The following is a 21,358-nucleotide window of genomic DNA, read 5'->3' as shown; positions in this document are numbered from 1 at the left end:
TGGCTTTGAAATTTGCATAAAGTAGGGCGTAAACCTGGTGCCAAGTGACAGTCCCAGGTTGTTCATGGCAGCTCGAGCGGGTACACTCTGTGTTTAACAGCGAATCCTGCACGGCACTAATTGCTAAACTACTTGTGTCCAGGGGGAAGCTGGTCGGCAAGACGGAGCTCCCCGGCTGTCATGTTGGGTCAGTGACTTGACACGTATGTGTGTCGGTTGTGACCTGATGTTAGAGGGTGGCCTTGTTGTCCCAGGTCCATTGTGAAGGGTGTGTAAGTGAATCCATATAACTCCAGTAGAGGCATCCTCAGTCCCTTTAACTGGAGAACAGCCTTGTTTTTAGGAGTTTTGTGAAGATCAGAGAATTGGCCAGCACACAAGGGCACATCGGCATGGATCTCCTTAAGTAGGTATCTAGCGTATGAAAGTAAGTTAAGAATGCCCTTTCCTGGTGTTTCCTATCAAGCAAGGGACTGACTGCTGGCAAGGTTACCTGGCCGCAGAGATTTCCTGCCCAGAAAGTAGTGGGCACACTTCTTTACAGTCCTAGTGGGCACACGTCTTTACAATCCCTTCCAGGCCCCAGCTGTGGAAGTTTCAGTGAGCCGTTTTCTGAATTGTACTCTGCATTTGACTTGCCACCAGTGAAGTTTATGACATGCAGATTGTGCGGGTGGAGGGGGGTCTCCACATGTTCTCACACTCCTCGAGCATCTGGATGCAGAGTTATGTATGATCTGTAGGCGGACCAACATGTAACCCAGGAAAGAAATTAGAGGCTGTTGACATAGTCCAGTCTTGAGAGTGCCGGTGTGATGACTGCCAAATTCCACCATTATACAGAATGCCAGGAGCATATTGCGATGGCAAGCATAAGACGTGCATGTATTTTCACAATCTAACCTATCATATACCCAGGCACATCGTCATGTGCCCACATACTGCCCCATATGCCTGGAAAAGGTTTAGCTGTCGAAAGGTACGCTTCACAAGTCATGTTCCATTGGCGTATGCCAGCAATAGGTTTCTATGATGATAGGCGTTTCTTGAGTTGTTTTCGAATGCTAGGGCTTAACCATCAGATGGCGCGGTTGCAAACTCATATTTGCAGGTGCTCCCCCTTCCTTCAGCCAGGTTTTCAGATTAACAAATGCACCCAGTCAATCCTCTGGGCTGGGTTAGTGCCAGCAAGAAGACTTAAGCTTACATAATGGCAAACGAAAGGGTGGTAGTGACTATGGAGAGGGTCAATCACTGTGACAGGTTGCAAATTATCCTAATCAATCATGCCTGTTTCCCATTTGCATCCAGTATATTCATATGAAGGGGAAAAATCAAATAATATACATTCGTGTGCAGTCACTTCTACAATCTGTGATGCGGGTAGCCAGCTAGAGATAGGCACAGTCCTGTGAATGACATACCTGAACATTGTGCAGTCACTTCCTGGAAATGTGTCCACTTTTGTGAGTCCAGCCTACCGGAAATGGCCTCTTCGGCCTAACATGTTAGTGATTTTGCAATTTTGCAGTAGTTTCATGGCCGAAATTAATGTGACATGGAGGACCGCAAATAATGTGTGAGCGAAAACACACAATTTTTGGGTTACGTGTGCCATGGTTAGGGCTCATGTAATCCCACTTTTTACAGGACGGGCAAAGCAACATTTTGAAAGGTGAAATTCAGCAATTTCTATTTAACTGTGTTAATTTCACCCACCACTATATCCAGCACCGTTTCGTAATATAAGGAATGGGAGCAGAGTTATATATACTCACGTGCTAAAATATAGGAAAGAAAAGACTGGGAGGGAATATGTGTTTTGTTGGGCAGGTCATTGAGAAGGCTTTGTTGATCACTGATTTAGCTGATATTGGCAATAAAAATTGCCATATTAAAAATATTGAGGATTCTCTGGCACTCCAAAGCTAAAAGCTTCCCTTTTCTCTGAGCCCCCTCTCCGCAACTCCCCCTCGCCCCCGGATATATAAGCACCTCTACTTTCTCAATCTGTCTATCATTCTGAGCCCGCCTACAGACTTCCCATCCCTTGCCTGTACTCTCTTGTGATTTCGATTTTGCTGCAAAGAGTGTCGAGTTGCTCCCCATTAGCTCCAACCAATCCCCCCTCCCTGCACTCCGGCAAATATGTACCTGGTCTATGGCGGTCTATGGCCAGCAATCTGGCCCTTAATGACGAAATCCTGTGCTTTGATGGGAGCCCCTGGCACGCAACTCGTCGGAAAGAAAGGATTCTCGAAGGCAAAAGCATGACCGTTATCCTCAGTGTGTGCTTGCGTTTCAGGAAGTCATTTATGCTCCAAATCCTTTCATGGTTTGGTGGAGATGATCCGGAAGCAAGAGAGAAGCCCTCCTAACTTATACTTCCTGTGTTGAAGCCTTAAATGACTCACATGTGATGGAGGCTCCACGGCTGGAGCACTGATCGCATCATCCCTGGGCTCGTGGGTATCTAGTGTCCATCATTCACAGACGTCACTACTGCAAACTATTTGTAAAAGTATGTCACCCATGGGCACATTTGCATGTGCTCATTACATATTTCCTATGCAACCCTGCATGTTTATGGTATATTTACACAGTTAGTGCTCATATGAGGCAATGAGTGAAGGCCCATCCTCATGGGTTGATGGGATATAAAATCTTTGAATGTAACAATGCTGGGTGATACTATCATTTTTTAATCTTAGGCCATTTATGGGTTGTGGCGAGTCAAAGGAAAAATACCAGCTTGTTCATGCACACTGCATTGAGCATCACTGTCCCTCAGGCTCATCAGTCTATTTGCCATTTTCAGATTCCACTGGGCTTTATTACCCAGAATAAGGTCTTAGTTGTGATTACGACCAATCGCAGCCTATTCCAGATGCACTATCATTGAACAGCCCAAAATTCCTCACTCACCCCCTGCTCACCCTCTGCAGTGTACTGCCCCATGTGATGTGCGGGCCCACTGAGAGGCTGTGCTGGCGACCAGGCCGAGCCCTGGGCCCTTAACATTAATGCTACTTCTGGTGAAGCAGAAATAGAGACAACACGGGGGTGGACCCTCTAGCCCTGTTCCAGGAGGCCATCATTCAAGAGAGCCAACATATGTGGGTGGCAGCACACCTCATACACTGTACAACCAGCACCCGCTAATGTATGCGACGTGAGAGGGAGCCTTGGTTACACGGTGAGGATTGGCCAAAGGACAGAGCAGCGGGTGGGGGAAGTCCAGTCTGGAAGGCCTACATTGTAGCTAGGACTGTCCTTATGTTTTTCTATGTTTCCGCCTCTCTCTGTATTCATCCATATTTATTTCCCAACCATTGAATCTCTATTTATCTGCAATGATGCCTTGCTCTGTAATACAAAGAGTTGAAGATTGCGTTTTTTCAGCACTTACTGTACAATGTAATCGGAGTTGAGCTCTTGGCGATTAAAGCAAGTTACATTTCCCCTTTAGGAGAAATAGGTTACTGCTGGTTTAAAAAACACGAGACACAAAAATAGATCTGCAGAAATAAACATTGGCAAAATGAACAATTCGGCTTATCTATTGGCTAGCATTGCTATACATTACAATTTTCCACACGTGACCCATATAAAATGAAAACAAGTTACTACCTGTTCTTAAGTAAACAAAACACTAATGACCTGGTGCTACCAGTCTTTAGAAGTCCTCATTAATTGAAAACCAAACTGAGACAGACTAAGTTATGTTATGTTATGTTATTTTGCACTTATATAGCGCCTTATATACCATTGGTATGGTCTGAAGGCGCTGGTAGGTTGAACGCCCTTGAGAACCGAAGTTCTGATCAGTAGAGAGAGTAGGGAGAGTCAAAAGGTGCGTGTGAGCACCGGGTATGTGTGCAGCTCCTGCAGTATTTGTGTAATAGCTGCTTCTTAGCGGTAGGTGGGGTGGTTGAGAGATCAGGAGAATGTGGTCGTTCTGGCAGGATTTATCCGGAACGGATGTGGCTGCATTAGGCCTGAGGAGAATGCCTGGCTGGGGGTGTGAAACCAGCAGTGTTTACATAGAATGATGTGGAGTAAGCGGCGGATGTTGGTATGAGAACAGTTATACCGAATGGTGACATAGTATCTCTGTGTTCTAGTTGAGTGGTGATGTAAAGGAGAGAGTAAGCGTGGTGGTGTGATATGATGGGTTATATGCTCTTTCAACCGTTCTCTGCATTCCAAACCGGACTATATACGTCATGCAGTTCTATGCACTCCAGGCACTCGTTCGCTCCAGGTACTCATCTGCTTTATGCCCACACGCGTACTATGCATTCATCTGTTTTACGCACTCACCCCCTCTATGCACACACACCCTCTACGCACTCACCCCCTCCATGCACTCACACCCTCTACGCACTCCCACCCTCTGCGCATTCACCCCCTCTGTGCATTCACCCCCTCTGCGCATTCACCCCCTGTGCAAACTCACCCCCTCTGCGCACTCACCACCTCTGCGGACTCACCATCTCTTCGCACTCGTCCCCTCTACGCACTCGTCCTCTCTACGCACTCGTCCCCTCTACGCACTCATCCCCCTCTACGCACTCATCCTCCTCAACGTACTTGTCACCCTCTACGCACTCATCCCCACTTCGCACTCATCTGCACCACGCACTCATCTGTTCCACGCACTCATCGGCTCCACGCACTCATCATCTCCATGCACTCATCCGCTCCACGCACTCATCCCTCTTCGCACTCATCCGCTTTAAGCACTCGTGCGTTCACGCAATCAACAGCAATATCGGGTTCTATATATTCATCTCTAGGTTCATCTGTTCTATACCTTCATCTGTTCTGTACATTCATTATCTTCATATACTGAAGCGCTCCATACACTCATCCGCTCCATACACTCACCCGCTCCATTCACTCACTCTCCTCAATGGAGGAGGCTATTGGGCACACTTCTAAATTCAGTTTACCAGAGAGGCTATTGGGCAGAAGGCTATTGGGCACACTTCTAAATGCAACTTTCACAGAGAGGGTATTGGGCACACTTCTAGATTCAATTTTCCAGAGAGGCTATTGGGCAGAGGGTTATTGGGTACACTTCTAAATGCAATTTTCACAGAGCGTCTACTGGGCACACTTCTAAATTCAATTTTCCATAGAGGCTATTGGGCACACTTCTAAATGCAACTTTCACAGAGCGTCTGTTGGACAGACTTCTATAATCAACTTTCACCGAGGATCTTGGGCTCACTTCTAAATACAACTTTCACAGCAAGTCTATTGGGCACACTTCTAAATGCAACTTTCATAGCGAGGCTATTGGGTACACTTCTAAATGCAATTTTCACAGAGTGTCTACTGGGCACACTTCTAAATTCAATTTTCCAGAGAGGCTATTGGGCACACTTCTAAATGCAACTTTCACAGAGCATCTATTGGACACACATCTATAATCAACTTTCACAGAGGATCTTGGGCACACTTCTAAATGCAACTTTCACAGCGAGGCTATTGGGCACACTTTTAAATGCAACTTTCATAGCAAGGCTATTGGGCACATTTCTATAGTCAACTTTCACAGAGAGGCTACTGGGCGCACTTCTAAAATCAATTTTCCAGAGAGGCTATTGGGGGCACTTCTAAATTCGATTTTCTAGAGAGGCTACTGGGCACACTTCTAAATGCAACTTTCCAGAGTGTCTATTGGATACACTTCTATAATCAACTTTCACAGAGGGTATTGGGCACACTTCTAAATGCAACTTTCACAGCGAGGCTATTGGGCACATTTCTAAATTCAATTTTTCACAGAGAGGCTACTGGGGGCACTTCTAAAATCTGTTTTCCATAGAGGCTATTGGAAACACTTCTAAATTCAATTTACCAGAGAGGCTGTTGAGCACGCTTCTAGATGCAACTCTCACAGAGGCTATTGGGTACACTTCTAAATGCAATTTTCACAGAGCGTCTATTTGGCACACTTCTAAATTCAATTTTCCAGAGATGCTATTGGGCACAATTCTAAATGCAACTTTCCAGAGTGTGTATTGTATACACTTCTGTAATCAACTTTCACAGAGGATATTGGGCACACTTCTAAATGTAACTTTCACAGAGCGTCTATTGTGTACACTTCTATAATCAACTTTCACAGAGAATATTGGGCACACCTCTAAATGCAACTTTCACAGCGAGGCTATTGGGCACACTTCTAAAATTCAATTTACCAGAGAGGCTATTGGGCACACTTCTAAATGCAACTTTCACAGAGTGTCTATTGGATACACTTCTATAATCAACTTTCACAGAGGATATTGGGCACACTCCTGAATGCAACTTTCCAGAGTGTCTATTGGGCACACTTCTAACTGCAACTTTCACAGAGCGTCTATTGGATACACTTCTATAATCAACTTTCACAGAGGATATTGGGCACACTTCTAAATGTAACTTTTACAGAGCGTCTATTGGATACACTTCTATAATCAACTTTCACAGAGGATAATGGGCGCACTTCTAAATGCAGCTTTCACAGATGCTATTGGGCACACTTCTAAATGCAGTTTTCACAGAGCGTCTATTTGGTACACTTCTAAATTCAATTTTCCAGAGAGGCTATTGGGCACACTTCTAAATGCAACTTTCCAGATTGTCTATTGGGCACACTTCTAAATGCAACATTCATAGGGGCTATTCGGTACACTTCTAAATGCAACTTTCACAGCGAGGCTATTGGGAGCACTTCTAAATGCAACTTTCACAGCAAGGCTATTGGGCACACTTCTAAAGTAGTTTGGTTAGTGGCTGCGATGTGGGATGCTGTATGACAAAGAAACCAAGTGGCTGTTGGCACACATGAATACGAAGTGTTATTACACGAGAAGCAGATAGTAACCCATTACCCTCTAGACATATGTGTTTTCAGGTAGAAAGGGCTGTTTTAAATCACTTAAATGAGACGTGAATCTAGAACAATGAAGCATTCCTTTTCAGAAAACTGTTTTTGCTGGCAGAAATTGATCCAACACCATGGCTAGATAATATAACACGGGATGGAGATAGCAAGCAAAGTCGGCATGGAAGATCTAAATGACAAGTCAATAAAATGCAACATGTGATTGACATAATATGAACTGGATAAACATGACTAGCACTGTATCCATCAGAAAAAGAAAGATGATTCTAATACTTTAGAACTTGCCATCAATTCAAGAGTAATTGACACAGACAGTGAACTACTATCGCAAGATGAAAAGAAAGGAACGGAACCCGCAGTGTCGGCGAACGCCCCTTACCAAGGACCAAGTTGAGTACTGCTGCAAATGCCGTGGCAAACTTTGATATGGCGGCCCGCGAAGTATGTCTTACCGAAAAGCTAAAGACTGACTTTATTCTAATGAGAGAGAGATTAAACGAAAGTTTTGTCAATAAGAAGGACATGAAACTCACGAATAGGCAAAACCTGAGTACACTGACAAAAGAACCAACACATGTGAACAATAAAGCTATCTCATTACAGAACCCGTCGATTACAGTGCGACCCATCAACCTTGATATTTCAGATGGTTGTCAGGAAACCTATGGCAGTAAACTCGCAACGACCTCTGACCAATGCACCGAAGAATCTATGGCATGGGGAGAATAGCAAATGCCAAGCTCTAACAGAACTAAGCAGACCATCAATAACCATCGTGAAGACACACCAAACGCCAAAGGAAATCCAGATTCATAATAATGTTTTAGCGGCCACTTCCATTGCTCTAATGCCGTTTATGAAACTGTATGAAACATTGAATGACTCATTGCGAGACCAGAACTCTGTTCTTGCAACCTTGTAAAGTCTCAGCCATGGAAAATTTAAATGAACACTTAATCACTCGACTTGACTTGGAAGCAGCAACTTCATGACAATGGCACTCGCGTCTCAATGAAATAACTAAACGCGAGGCCCATGAAAAAGTTGACCTTGCTGAAGCCATTGTCGAATGTACAAAGTGGATCAGGCATAATGTTGCGGTACAGCCGTTAGGTGGCTATGAGAGAACCAGCTGCAATTGTCAGCACCACCGGAGCAACCCAGACTTGGACAATCAATCAAGAAAACCATTGGTACAATCTGCAATTGGTGTTACCACAAAAGAACTAACAACTCTAAAAAAGGTTAACAAAGGCACAGAGATCGAGGATTTAACAGCCATAACCATTGAGGAAGGAGCCATTGACAAAGCGCCAATAACGAAAGGGTGCGCGGATGCTGTAGCAGCTAGTGCCAAAACTCCACCTGAATTGCAACAGGAAGAGGTGGCCACGAACATTGCATCATCCACGCAGGAAAGGAGATCCTCAAATAAAGACGAAGTTGCCCCTCAGTTGAAGCAAAAGAGTCCTGTTACATCAAAGGAACAAATTGCTTCCTTCAGGATCTTCACTGGCCTGGCAAAATCAATTAATCCAACAACTGTTAAGACAGTGCTTCAAAAGGGCAAACCACCAAAAGTGACGCAAACTAATGGCAAGAGCCCAGCCCCCAAACGCCCTCGTACAAAAGGTGCAAAAAAGTTTATACAAAACTTGACGACGCCCCCTCGACCAGAAAGCATGAGACGTAGCAAAGAGGCTTTGATAACTGAGAAACAAAGCAAGGACACAAACCCCTTACTAACTAGGCCGAAGGAAACAGTGGAAACACTCCCTGCTTCAAAACGTGCACGTGAGGATACTATGTCCTCTGATGATCTTGATACAAACAACTCTATAGATCTATGTGACCTATCAACCTACAAAATCGACGGAGATGCCGACCCCGAAAATATGACAACTGTAGGGGAAGAGCGGGCAATACCAAGTGAGGAAAAGTCTGTGAATGACTCTATAAGAAAAATCATGTGACGCAGTCGTTATCCGCAAAGACAACCAGAATTGCGACCAGCAGTTAGTGAGAAGAGAAACCCCACCATGGCCAATGCTCGGCCAAATGCAAGTAGCTAACTGCATGCAGCATTGGGAATTGGTCCTCTAAAGTTTAATCCAAAATGTACAACAGCCCAATCACAAAAACAAAAGCAAAAAAGAACAGGTGAAAAGACTGTGTCGCAATCACAAGCAAAAGCCGGATGGTGGAAACTGGAAAAGATATTAGAAGACAACAGCGATGTAAACCTAAATAGAACCAATGTAATGAGGTTGCTACATTAAGTTCCAACATTACGCACTATAAAATCAGACGACATAGCAATTGTCGAATATAAATCCGAAGCAAGATCAGACTGGGTTGTTCTTCATATGAAATCATAGAATTTAGCTAGACCACTCCTAGAGGCAAAAGAAGATCTACTGTTCTTTGGGTTCGAACTTACAGCATGTGATGATCAACAATCTGCTGCTGATGGTTCAAATAAGCAAAAGCAGAAGGGATCCTCAAATAACATCAAAAGAGACGTGTTATGGAAACAAATGAAACACCAATCTGTCCATCCAACTGAAACTCAAGTTTCTGAGAGCCATGTTTAGGATCTCGCAGGGTCAAGAGGTATGACCCAACTACTAACATCTTGGAACACCCGTGGATTTGTGCACCTATTTCAAGACAGCGACACACAAGACCTAAAAAGCACCTTTATCTGCTTACAAGAAACGTGGCTATGTGAATTACCATCATGTGATGGATACACAGTATTTTTAAATGCGGCAAGCAAAAATATGTTTGGATGTCCCTTTTCCGGCCTGTTAACTATGGTAAAGAATTCTTCCGGATGAGAAGTGTTAAACACCTCAAACCCGAACTTGTTTGTCCAGGCCCTCACTTTGCAAACAGTAGTAGACGTCCAGAATGCAAAACCACTTAAACAACAACTACTGTTAATAAACACGTATTGGAATCCTGCAATGATTTTGGAGTCAGTCTTTCTAGACTCAGTAACAACGGAAATAGACAAATGCCACACAGCCTTTGTTGATCCATTTATAATAGTGTGTGGAGATTTAAATTTCACCTGGTTCGATAAATCAAAAAGACGAAATCCATGTGAGATGTGCAAAATTCCACCAGATCTTGCAGATCGAGGCACCAAATGGGAGTATCAACTAATGTTGCGACATTGTGTAATGTTGAACGGCTCTACAAGTGGCGATATCCCCGCAGCGGATATGTGGCACCGAGGAGACATCTCAAAAACCCTTGATTATATTTGGTCTTCTGAAAATCTCCATTCCCATATTTCAAATCTCTTGATGAGGAAGTCGATTAAAAGCAATCACAATCCGTTAATGCAATTGTGGGAGAATCCATATAAAAATCAGCTACAAAATTATACATTCCCATTGAGCATCAACAATGCTAAAAATCGTCTACGAATAAATAGTGAGAAGATCGATAACTTAACAACTGATTACGCTCAAATACTGAAGCAGAACATGCAAGTAGAATATGTATCTTTATTAAAGAGATTCACTTGCACAAATAAGTCAAAGGGAAGAATCATCTCTAACAAGAATCCAAAAGCCCAATATTAAATGATGCAAAGAAACTGCTACAAAAGGATCTGAAGCAATTAAAGAAAGCAGGTGGAAAAAATCTAAAGCCATTGATGATGGAAAGACGTCAGCGATACAGGGACTGGCTGAAATCATTTAATAGCATACGGGCACAAGAACAAGCAGAATTGATGCTTCGCGTACTAATTCAAAAAGATAGTCGGAACATCTGGCAAATCATAAATTCTGGTAAATTAAACCAGATGAGTGCACTATCAAATGGAGTGAATGCTGCTAGATGGGTAAAGCACTACTCAGCAGTCTTTAACAATCATGATGCCAACAATCTAGCCGATCCGATAGTGTAGGCGTGCAGTTGGAATGTTATAGAAACAGTCGAGGACATTGAACTGGCTATTCAGAAATTGACAACTTCACGAGCCGCAGGACCATACGGTATTTCAAATCACATGCTAAAAGCAAACAAAATAAACTGGGCACAGTTTATTAAAGTATTATTCGAGCACATTGCCTTGACAAAAAAGATCCCCGTCTCACGGAATAGTGCTGTGGTGGTACCAATTTTCAAAAAGGGAAGTTGTGATGACCCGGAGAATTACCGACCCACTGCTTTGTTAGACAACATAGGGAAAATATTCACCATCTTTCTCCCCAAATAAATTGCTAGATGGGCCAAAGGCACACAGTTATCTGATAATAGACAAACAGGTTTTACAAAAGGGGTTGGAGTGGAACTAAATCTAGTGTTACTAAATTTGGCTAAACTGAACGCATTAAAATAAGCATTCGACAGCATAAATCGTCAACTCCTTTGGAAAAAACTAAAAGACTGGGGCTGCCCAAAACAGCTCTTGGCTCCACTAATGGCATTATATGCAAAAACTAGCATTCGAGTGTGTTTAAACGCGGAGGGGAACTAACAGAAGAAATACAAATTACAAAGGGAGTGAAACAAGGCTGTCCCTTGGCGGCCTTACTATTCAAACTTTTTATAGCAGATCTCCCACTAGCACTAGCACAAACAAAGTCCTTCCCCCCGAAAGTCAATGGAAAGCACTTAAGCCATGAAATAAATGCAGACAACGTGGTATTATTAGACAGCACAGAAATTGGCCTGCAAAGACTGCTGTCTTGTCTACAAACTTATCTATCAGACAATCAGATGTCGATAAACGTGAAGAAGTCGCAAGTCATTGCATTGGGTCCAAAAATGAACACTAAGAACAAAGTATTCACGTGGAAAGTGAATAACGAATCCCTGTTCAAATCAAACACAATCCTCTATTTGGGGGTTGTATTTAATATCTCGAAAAGTGAGTGGAGCTGGACAAACAAAGTGTCTTCTCGTATGAAAATTCTTGCATTACAAGGAGCTAAATTGCACGCAAAATACGGGAAGTTTTCTCTACAGCCGGTAATTACTTTTTATACCCAGAAAGTGACTCCAATAGTATGTTTTGGCAGTGAATTATGCTGGAATATTGAAGCCACATATTGGACCAAATTGGAAGGCAAATTTTGGCGCAAAGTACTTAAACTACCACAGTGTGTCTCAATGGTGGCAATTCGTCATGAGCTGGGACTCAACTCCTTATACTCCTTAGTACTGTGGAAATCCATAACGTTGCTGCTAAAAATGAGATTAACACCAAGAGCAAAACCCTACTTAATTTTAAATAATAAAAGCAATGATCCATCAGCCTTCTTGCTAAATAGTTGGGAAGAGAAACTGTTGTCAATTGTAGCAGCTGCGGAAGTAAATATGTCATTGGTTCTTCATATCCCACAACTGGCGAAGGTTAAGTTCAGTCAATGGAATTGGATAAACAACATTAATACAAGAGCTTCATTGTCGACAGCCGTAGACCTAGGAATGTCTTCGCAAAAAGCAGGTGAACTACCAAAATATCTTACCAAATTTCCATCGCAATACCACAGAAATCAGTTCCTGAGACTGCAACTCAACCTCTACCACACACGAGAGATTCTGATGAAAAGAAATGATTCGGTGACAAAGAGTGACATCTGTCGTTTCAGTCACACACAGATGGAATCAATAAAGCACTTGATAATTGAATGCTCTAATATTGCCAACCAGCGTTCATTGCATTTAGCACGCTTCGCTCCAAAGAACGGAAACATGGGTGAATGGTGGATTTATGTAATATCTGGGATAAATACCAACTTAACATGTGCAATCATTCACTTTGTCGATATGATCCTTCCACGTTCAGCGAAGATGATTGATACCTGTCGGTGTGGTTACAAACTTAAATGCGAGGTTTAAGGCAAAGACAAAGGCAAAGAAGAGGGAAAATTAGATTAAGAGACAGACGATTATGACTCTTTGGTTAACAGGAGAGGACAAAGATCGGCTGCGGCACCAAAGAGGAGACGTGTGAAAGCGGCCTCAGTCATTGTCTGTTTATGTCTGGTTCTTTCTTTCTCTCTTTCTTTCTTTCTTTCTTTCTTTCTTTCTTTCTTTCTTTCTTTCTTTCTTTCTTTCTTTCTTTCTTTCTTTCTTTCTCTTTGTCTATTTTTGTTTCTTTGCTTCTCTTTTCTTGGAAGTTAGAAATAATGATGAAAGTTGTGACAAAAATGTTTGTTTTTCTTATCAAACTAAAGTCAATAAATACATTTTAAAAAAATATTTAAAATGCAAAGAATCAAAGGCAAATATGTATGGCACCTCAGTCTGGTTCCGATCGGTATCTAGATACAATTCAACAGCAGAGGCTCCAATAGGCTCTGAAATTAATGAAAGATTTTAAAAAACGCAGCTGAGCATTGGGGAAAACCTTTTCGGTGTTCAACAGGTAAAATAGTTTGGCAACAATTTGTAAGGTATTTAATTAAACAATATAAACCAATGAGGGGGGCATTGCTGGTTAGGTAATGCCCTGGGGCAGCAGTTAGAAGCCTGAGCAAAGCAAGGACTTTCACGTGAACCCCCGGGCATTACCTCACCGATAACGCTCCCCCTTTTAGGGTTGAATTGCTATTAGTTCCCCAGCCTGTTGTACCAGGGTACCAATAGTGTATTTTTTTCGAGTTGAGAAACAGTGTGTTAAGCATTTCTCAACTCGAAATAAAACTACAAAGAAAGATGGCCGCCATGGATCAGGGAGAAAGGAACTATGCAAATGGCAAGGTAGTCCCATCTCCCTTTCCATGGCGGGCATTCAGGAGTCAGAGATGTGCCTGGAACACTTCTATCCCTGGTGCCAATGAGGAAGAAGGAAACACAAGGTAAATAGGGACGTTGTGGGAGCTAAATATGTGGAAAAGGGGGTGGGGTGGGGTGGGACGAGGAGTTCAGGAGAGCAAAGGGGCACGCCCTTACTGGAGTCCCAGCAAGGGGAGATGGCAGCCTCCCATTGTGAGGAGACTCGGAACTGGGTCTATACCATCGGGTAAAGACTCCGCTCTGAGCCTCCTGCTTTGCTGGGAGGCCATCCCCCACACCCTCACCGGGCACCAATACATGATAACATGAAATGCATAGCAGACTCCTCAAATTGCAGCTAACAATGCCACGGAGGGGAATCATGCTTACTTGGCCTCCATTTGCTGGTAACACTCCCAAAAGCTAGAAGGTTAAACCTAAAACAAGCCCATCCTTTCCTTGATGGGAAAGAATTGTTCCATAACAGATATGACTCGGTGCCTGCATATGACAAGACTGCAAAATGCATCCTTTTTGTCTTCTTAATGAATGTTCATTTTTCTCATGGTTCCAGGATATTATGGTAATGCCGGCGACTGCTACCAATCGATCTTCTTCATTAACATGTGCAGGTGCATTGAAGCAGTTGTTTGAATTCAATGCAGTGATATTGTGGTTCAGCCAAAGGATGCGGCATGCACACACCACTAGTTATTGTTCATGATTCCACCATAATGGCATCCACATAAGAACTGCTCTAATGGATAATTCACCACTAACATATCCATGACTTAATTCCAGGTGTATCACAAGGTTAGGAGCTGAACTTGGGAGCTGGGCTATTTTAGATTATACGGCAAGTTACATTTTCACTTTTAAAAGAAATGGGGCACTATTTGCTTAAACACACATGTGAGAGACAGAGAACCGGGCGTCTGCAAATGTACGCCTTTATTACAATGGCACCATTCACAAATGGGGAGCCTTCACTTTACTTTCCTGCAGGGTGGGTCTCCTATGGAGATACACTGGAATCGAGCAAATCAATATCCTTGTTTGTCTTACACACACACATACAGGGCACACAGACATAGCTAATCTCAGATTCCACTTACAATCAGACATAGGGCCTAATTACGACCCTGACGTTATGGAGTTAATGGCACCAGTAGAGCTGCCAGCGCCGTTATCCCCATAACGCCTCATTACGAGGTCTGCTCCATAACCAGACGTCCTTAGTGGGTCCCGCGAGCGGCCCAGCATGCTGACAACGGGCCCGTCATTAACAGGCCCGTTGTTAGCATGCTCCCCATTCCCATTGAGCCCTATGGTGGCTCAAAAGGGAATGGGGATGTACCGGGTTCCCTGGATGGGGAAATACCGGGCCCTCATAAGTCGGAATGGCCCAGTATTTCCATATTCAGGGAACCCGGACCCGAGTTTGCGGGTAGCCATACCCTTATTAAGGGCATGGCTACCTCCAAACTTGTAATGAGGCCCATAGGCTTCTTAAAAACAAGCACTAGCAAAGCCAAACATGTCAGCTTTTCTATTGGCAGGCATGACCCCCCATTAAGCTATGTTTAAAATGATATCTTTTTTAAACTACAATTGTCCACATCTGATCCAATTAAAGTTAATAGCATGTTACGACCGGTCTGTTCCTGTTTCTAGGTAAACAAAACAATAGTGTGCTACTTACTACAAGTCCTTACAATTTCCCATCAAAATAAAACTAACCTGCGAATAGCTAAGTACTTAAGTTAGATGTTGTATGCTGGGATGATGTTTGGCATAGAAATCCAGATGCCAAGGGCCCATCTGTTTGAGAAGTTTTATCACACCCGAGTCTGATAGCTGCAAATAACTCAGCCGTAAGGCAGATATGTTTGCAGGCAGAAATGGCTGCTTTAAATCACTTAGATGTGACATGAATCGAGACAAATAGAAGCATTGCCTTTCAGAAAATGTTTTTTTTCAGGCAAAAGTCAATGTAACACATTAACAAGCTAATGCAACAAGGGATGGGAATGCAAAGGTGGCCCAGTTACACAGATTTTAACATGTGTTGGAGAAACATGACCACAGGAGTGCAACAAAGTTCAGACTAGTCTCTAAAATGTGTTTCCCTCCCTACACCCTGCCCCGTGCATCTTCAAGCTCTAAAAATTGCTAGAGATGTGAGGTCTGGCAAAAACACTCATTTCTGCGAAAGAGACAGGCCAAGTTACTAACGTCGTCACACTATGTAAACCTCACAGTCTCTTCTTACTACAGCATGCCTTCTTCTCGGTGAGACTCCAAATGATCAGTCTATTCCTCACTCAACTAGGAAATCATTTAATCTATCATGACGTCCCCTGTTATTTTACACGTGTGTTCTTTCTCTTCCCTTGTAGTGGATGTTTCAATTTAAAGGTTGCCAAATCCTAATATTTCACGAAAACCTTTGAAATACTAACGTTCAGCATATGTTCAATTACTTTAGTACTTCCAGCCATAAATGTCTTTTTACCCCAATCAATTCTCCTTTGTTTTGAATTCCCTCACTTAATTGGAAAGGGATACACTGACCTTTTTTCCTCACAGCATCTCATTTCTTTTTGATTTCCTTATTTAATTGGAAAAGACGGCACTGTTCGCATTTGCAGCTCACGCGCCCATGTATTGCCACAAACACACACAGTTAGAGTACACATGGCTCCTGCACTTGGAACACGATTTCCGACTGGAAGGATTTCAATCCTGCAAGAGGTTGCATGATTGGAAGCCACTTGGCGTTCGCACTGCTACATTCTTACTCGGGAAAGTTCTGAGAGAATCCATTTGGAGGCATGGCTTGCAGTCTCACAAGGTTTGGTGGACATTTTCCCTTTAGTTTCTGTTTAGCTCTAACCAGGCACAGATTCCATACTTCACAATGAAGATTCCAGATAAAGAAAAACTCGTTAAAAAAACTGAAAATAGGGGAATGTTCGTATCGTTTCAGCTTTCAAGTACTTTCCTGTATCCATATCCTGTAGACAAGGTGTCTGAAACCTGTGGCTCTCCAGATGTTTTGGACTACAACTCCTACCAGTCATATCCAGGATAGTCAATGGTGAGGGATCATGGGAGTGGGCCTCATTCCGAGTCGGGCGGTAGGGGATACCGGGCACCGGTAAGGAGACCGGTGCCGGTATTCCCCTACCACCCAATTCTAAGGTCACCTAACGGGACCCGTAAGGTACGTTTCGTGGGACCAAATGTACCTTACGGGTCCCGTTAGGGGACCAGGGTGCAAATAATGGGGCTTGCCATTCCCGACTCCGTTATTTGTGCCCTCCCCATTCCCATTGAGCCCTACAGAGGCTCAAATGGGAATGGGGAATGGTTTGGTCAATGGGGATTTACCGGTCCCTTAAAGGTCGGAATGGACCGGTAAGTCCCCATTGACCAACACCGGTGCCGGACCCGTTATTGGTGGCAGTCATGGTGCAAATAGCGCCATGACTACCACCAATCTCGTAATGACCCCCCATAGTCCAAAACGTCTGGAGAGCCACAGGTTGCAGACCCCTGCCCTAGGAAATAAAAAACAGTCCAGCAACAATTCCATTCAAACCCATTACCTCTACATCCGATGCAAGGTGTATGACTGCTGTAGAGGGATTTAGATAGAAAAACACTGCTTTGAAGTTGACCTATTCTCTTGATGTTCTAAGGCATAGTGAACATCCATACGGCCAAGAAGTAGTAATCCTTCCCATAATTTTCTTCCCAGAAAAAATATCCTTATTCCCCGAGTGGTCACACTCTTTTTCTGTGCTCACCATTACAGGGAAAACTTTGATTATCCCGGTACCTGAGGCATACAGGAGAAAGTGTAAAAAAAACACACAAAAAAGCTCAATTACCACTCTTTTAGTCCACCTTGCACTTGGGTCAGGGACAAAGGGAGAGAATATCGTGATAGATTATCTTTTTTTATCTATCTAGGCATCACATAGAACAAACATTATTTTTCAAAGAGTAGGCAAAGTAAAAACACATTTTTTAATCAAAGAAATTTGGTAACACAAGAAAAATATATGTGATGGGTGCTTTCCGCAAGACACCTCATAAACTTTAAGCAAATTGAACAACTCAAAAGCAAAAACACATTTTCTACTAGTGTTGTCTAGAGTTAGTATAGTGACATTTGTAACAGATCACCTTGGCAAACTACTTCAAACAATTTTGGTTATTTTACAATTTCTTTTGGGGGGGAATATACTCTACGTGTACAGCATAAGAATTCTGATGCTGCAGAGAAAAGACACATTAGTTGTAGTGTCTGTGGGATGTCTACATATGTTTCGGCACACAGATTACATCAACACCATCCCTGGTGTTCTGCTGTTTTAGTTGTGGCCCTCTTCCGGACGGTATATTGTTTTTCCAGTTGAGAAAAAGTTGAAAAAACAACTCCCCAGGTGTTTCACACTTTCTTTCGGTGCTGTAAAGAATGGAGTGGCGGAATTTGTGTTAGTGCTTGGTCTAAAAACGAAAGACCACGATAAAAACTCTTTTGGTAAAAGTTCGTGTGAGTTGGGCTTTTTTATTGCCCATTTCACAACTTTTCACTGACCTTTATATGCTCTTGTGGTTGGACTAAAGGTTGGTTTCTATAGCGGGGGAAGTGGAAGATCACTTCTTTTTCATGAATTCCGTTGTGCAGCGAAATTATTTCTGTTCTGCTTTCGCAGTCAATGTGCAATTTTGTCAGCCAGCAGGCACTTGTTAATATTTTCTTTTATACAAAGATTTCTTCTCCGGACCTAGTTATGAAAAAATAATAATCCTATTTTTGATTTTGCTAATTATTTCCTAATGTGCAGGATAACACTTGTTTATCTAGCATATGTACTAATCTTATGTTTCTTTGGTGATTTATTTTTAGCATTGACGCTAGGTCCCAGGAGCCTCCAGACTTGATTGGGACACTGTCTTGCAGTTTAATGCCGTTTTATTTCTGTCTCACCCACCGGCCTGTGAGGACAAAAGGTGGGGAGGACGTTAGGAGGGCTCTTCTTTAGTTACTCATAGGCTTTCCATATTTTCAAAGAAAAAACATGCAGATGTTTCTGTGGCTTAGTTCATCCCGCTTTTAACATCTCAGATATTGGAAAAACGGGGATGGTATACCTTATAAGTGATTCCGGTAAGTTCAGAAGTCTCTCGGTTCGCAACAGCTCCTCTCAGTCTGCGTGCGGAAGCCAATTTGTCTTTAGTTATCCCGCTGGGGGGTTGTTATTCTCTTCCGTGTTTGCGTGTCACGTCACTGTACGTGTGCATGTCTGGTCCGCGTTTTTCTTTGGGGAAGACATCTGGTCCAGACGGCCATCTTGGAAAGGTGTGAGTGCATTGAAAGGGCTGGTAAATCCGGCTGTAATTTCGTGTTTACAAAATATTTGACTGAGCTTATCCCAAAGTTCATTTATTCTGCGTGATTGCACATTTTATTTGGAATTAATTACTTGTTCCAGATGGTGTCATACTGCCATTGATATGGTTTGTTATTGTTTCCTATTTTGGAGCACTAATTTTTGGTGGACTAAAAGAGGGCTAATTGAGCTTTTTTGTGTGTTTTTTTGATACTTTACAACCTAGTCCCTATTCCAGCTCAATCCCCCTTTAACAAAAAATTGGGACTCAACCCTTTTTTACGCCTATACAGTAGAAAGAGCTGAGGGCTTAACATTGCACCATGGATCAGGCAGATTCTCCACCACATACCACATGCTCCAACATGACTCACAGCTTTTTTCAAGCCTTGTGTCTAAAATCATATTGAGATATCGGCGTGGGCATTTTCCTTCTCCTAGGCCTAGCACTGCAAGTGCAATGCCACATCAGACCGGGGACCAGCCTGCAGATCGCAAGTTTGAACCACGGCAGAGCAGAATCAGCTGTTCATCCTTCTGGGTGCAATACTCTGAGTACCATTACATTGAATTGTGCACCATTCAAAAGCTCTGATATTACGATAATAATATCCTCTGTTTGTGTGAACAAGTTCAGAGTAGGCAACCAGGGCATGGTGCATAATTGAGACCAGAAAAAGATGGATACTAGAGAAGAGTGCATTTCCATTTCCGGCAATACAAATAACTGGAGGAGATACATGTAGAAAACCTCAAATTACAAATGCTAAATCAAGACTTTGCATAAAATCAAAAGTTTGGACATCACAGACAGAAGAATACACAATCGTGCTGACTTAAAAAAAAAATAGAATGGCATGCCGTAGAACTCAAACAGGTGAACAGCAGTAATCTCGGCCTACTGACAGGGCATACCAGCCTGGAGTGAAATATGTGTGGAGGGATACCTTGTAACATTTGATGAGTTAAGAAATACTCATGATATCCCACTAAAAAAATAGGATACACTGAACCATTTATGAATAAGGCTGGTGTCCAGCAAGGCTGTGTCCTGGCTCTCCGCCTGTTCTCCTTGTATATTAATGGACTGATAGAGAAAATTACTAATCTGGATGCCGATGCACCGTGTCTTGGTGGACGGAAACTGGCGGTCCTCTTTTTTGAAGCTGATAATATTTTAATATGAGAAAATCCCATTGGCCTACAACAGCAGATTCCAAATTGCAATGCTTTAGCAAAGAAAAGAGGACTGAAATTGAACATTGGCAAAACAAAAGCCATGGTTTTCCAATCATCAAGATGGAAGTGGGTCTCTCGACCAAAACTGATTGCTGATGGACAAACCATAGATAGTTTATTTATTTATTTTGCATTTTTAAAAGCGCTCACACAGCCCGGGGGCATCAAGGGGCTGTTACAGGAATCTGTCTTAGTTGCGTATTTATAAGGCGCTTAATACTCAGAGGTTTCTAAGCGCGGACCCGGGGATCGAACATGTGTTGCTTGCTTTGTGTCATCTTGTTTCCAAGGCAAGCACGTTGCCGCTGAGCTATCCTGCCGGGACATGGATAGTTGAAACCTTTGACTTTTTTATGGATACAAATTGATAACGTTATACATTGGAATTCCCAACTAGAAAAAAGTAATAGTATCCTTGCACATATGGGAGAAGCAGTAATACAATTCTCCAAACAACACAGTGGTAGGGCAATTTAAAGTGCCCTACGGGACAATAAAATGCAGGCAATTTCAGACTCTGAATATGGAGCGGCAACAACATTAAAATGTTGGGAACTCAGGAGAATAAACTCCCGAGAGATTGCTGGGATTCCCAAATAGGTCTCCATCATTGTTGACTAGGATGGAATAGGGGTTGAATGGAATAGTATTCAGCCTGAGATTAAAGCCGTTTATAAACTGGGTAAAGATCTGGAGTTGTGATAATCTCGGGGTGCATTGCAAATCCCTGCAAGTCCCGATGGCAATGGCTGGCATGGGTCAATTGGCAATGGCTGGTGTGGGTCAATTGGCATGGCTCTTTTATGTTAAATCAATGCTGTGAAATATCTGCATTCCTCAACTGTGGGATAACCCAGTATGCTACAGAACACGAGCTAAAAGGTTGGTTAAGGAGGCGTTCAAAGAGCGCTCAATGTTTACCACTTGGCCAAGAGCTGTAGATGCCCGTTTATCTAGTGACTACCTTGAGTTCATGTTAATACCACGCTTTGAGGATTACCTGGATAATCTGGAAACGAATTAAGACTCAATTTTGTTTTTTCATTTAGATTTGGGATTCTCCCTCTGC

The sequence above is a fragment of the Ambystoma mexicanum genome, chromosome 6p, assembly GCF_040938575.1.
Source record: "Ambystoma mexicanum isolate Mex_15411 chromosome 6p, UKY_AmexF1_1, whole genome shotgun sequence".
Lineage (NCBI taxonomy): Eukaryota > Metazoa > Chordata > Amphibia > Caudata > Ambystomatidae > Ambystoma > Ambystoma mexicanum.
This window is presented reverse-complemented; position numbering follows the sequence as displayed.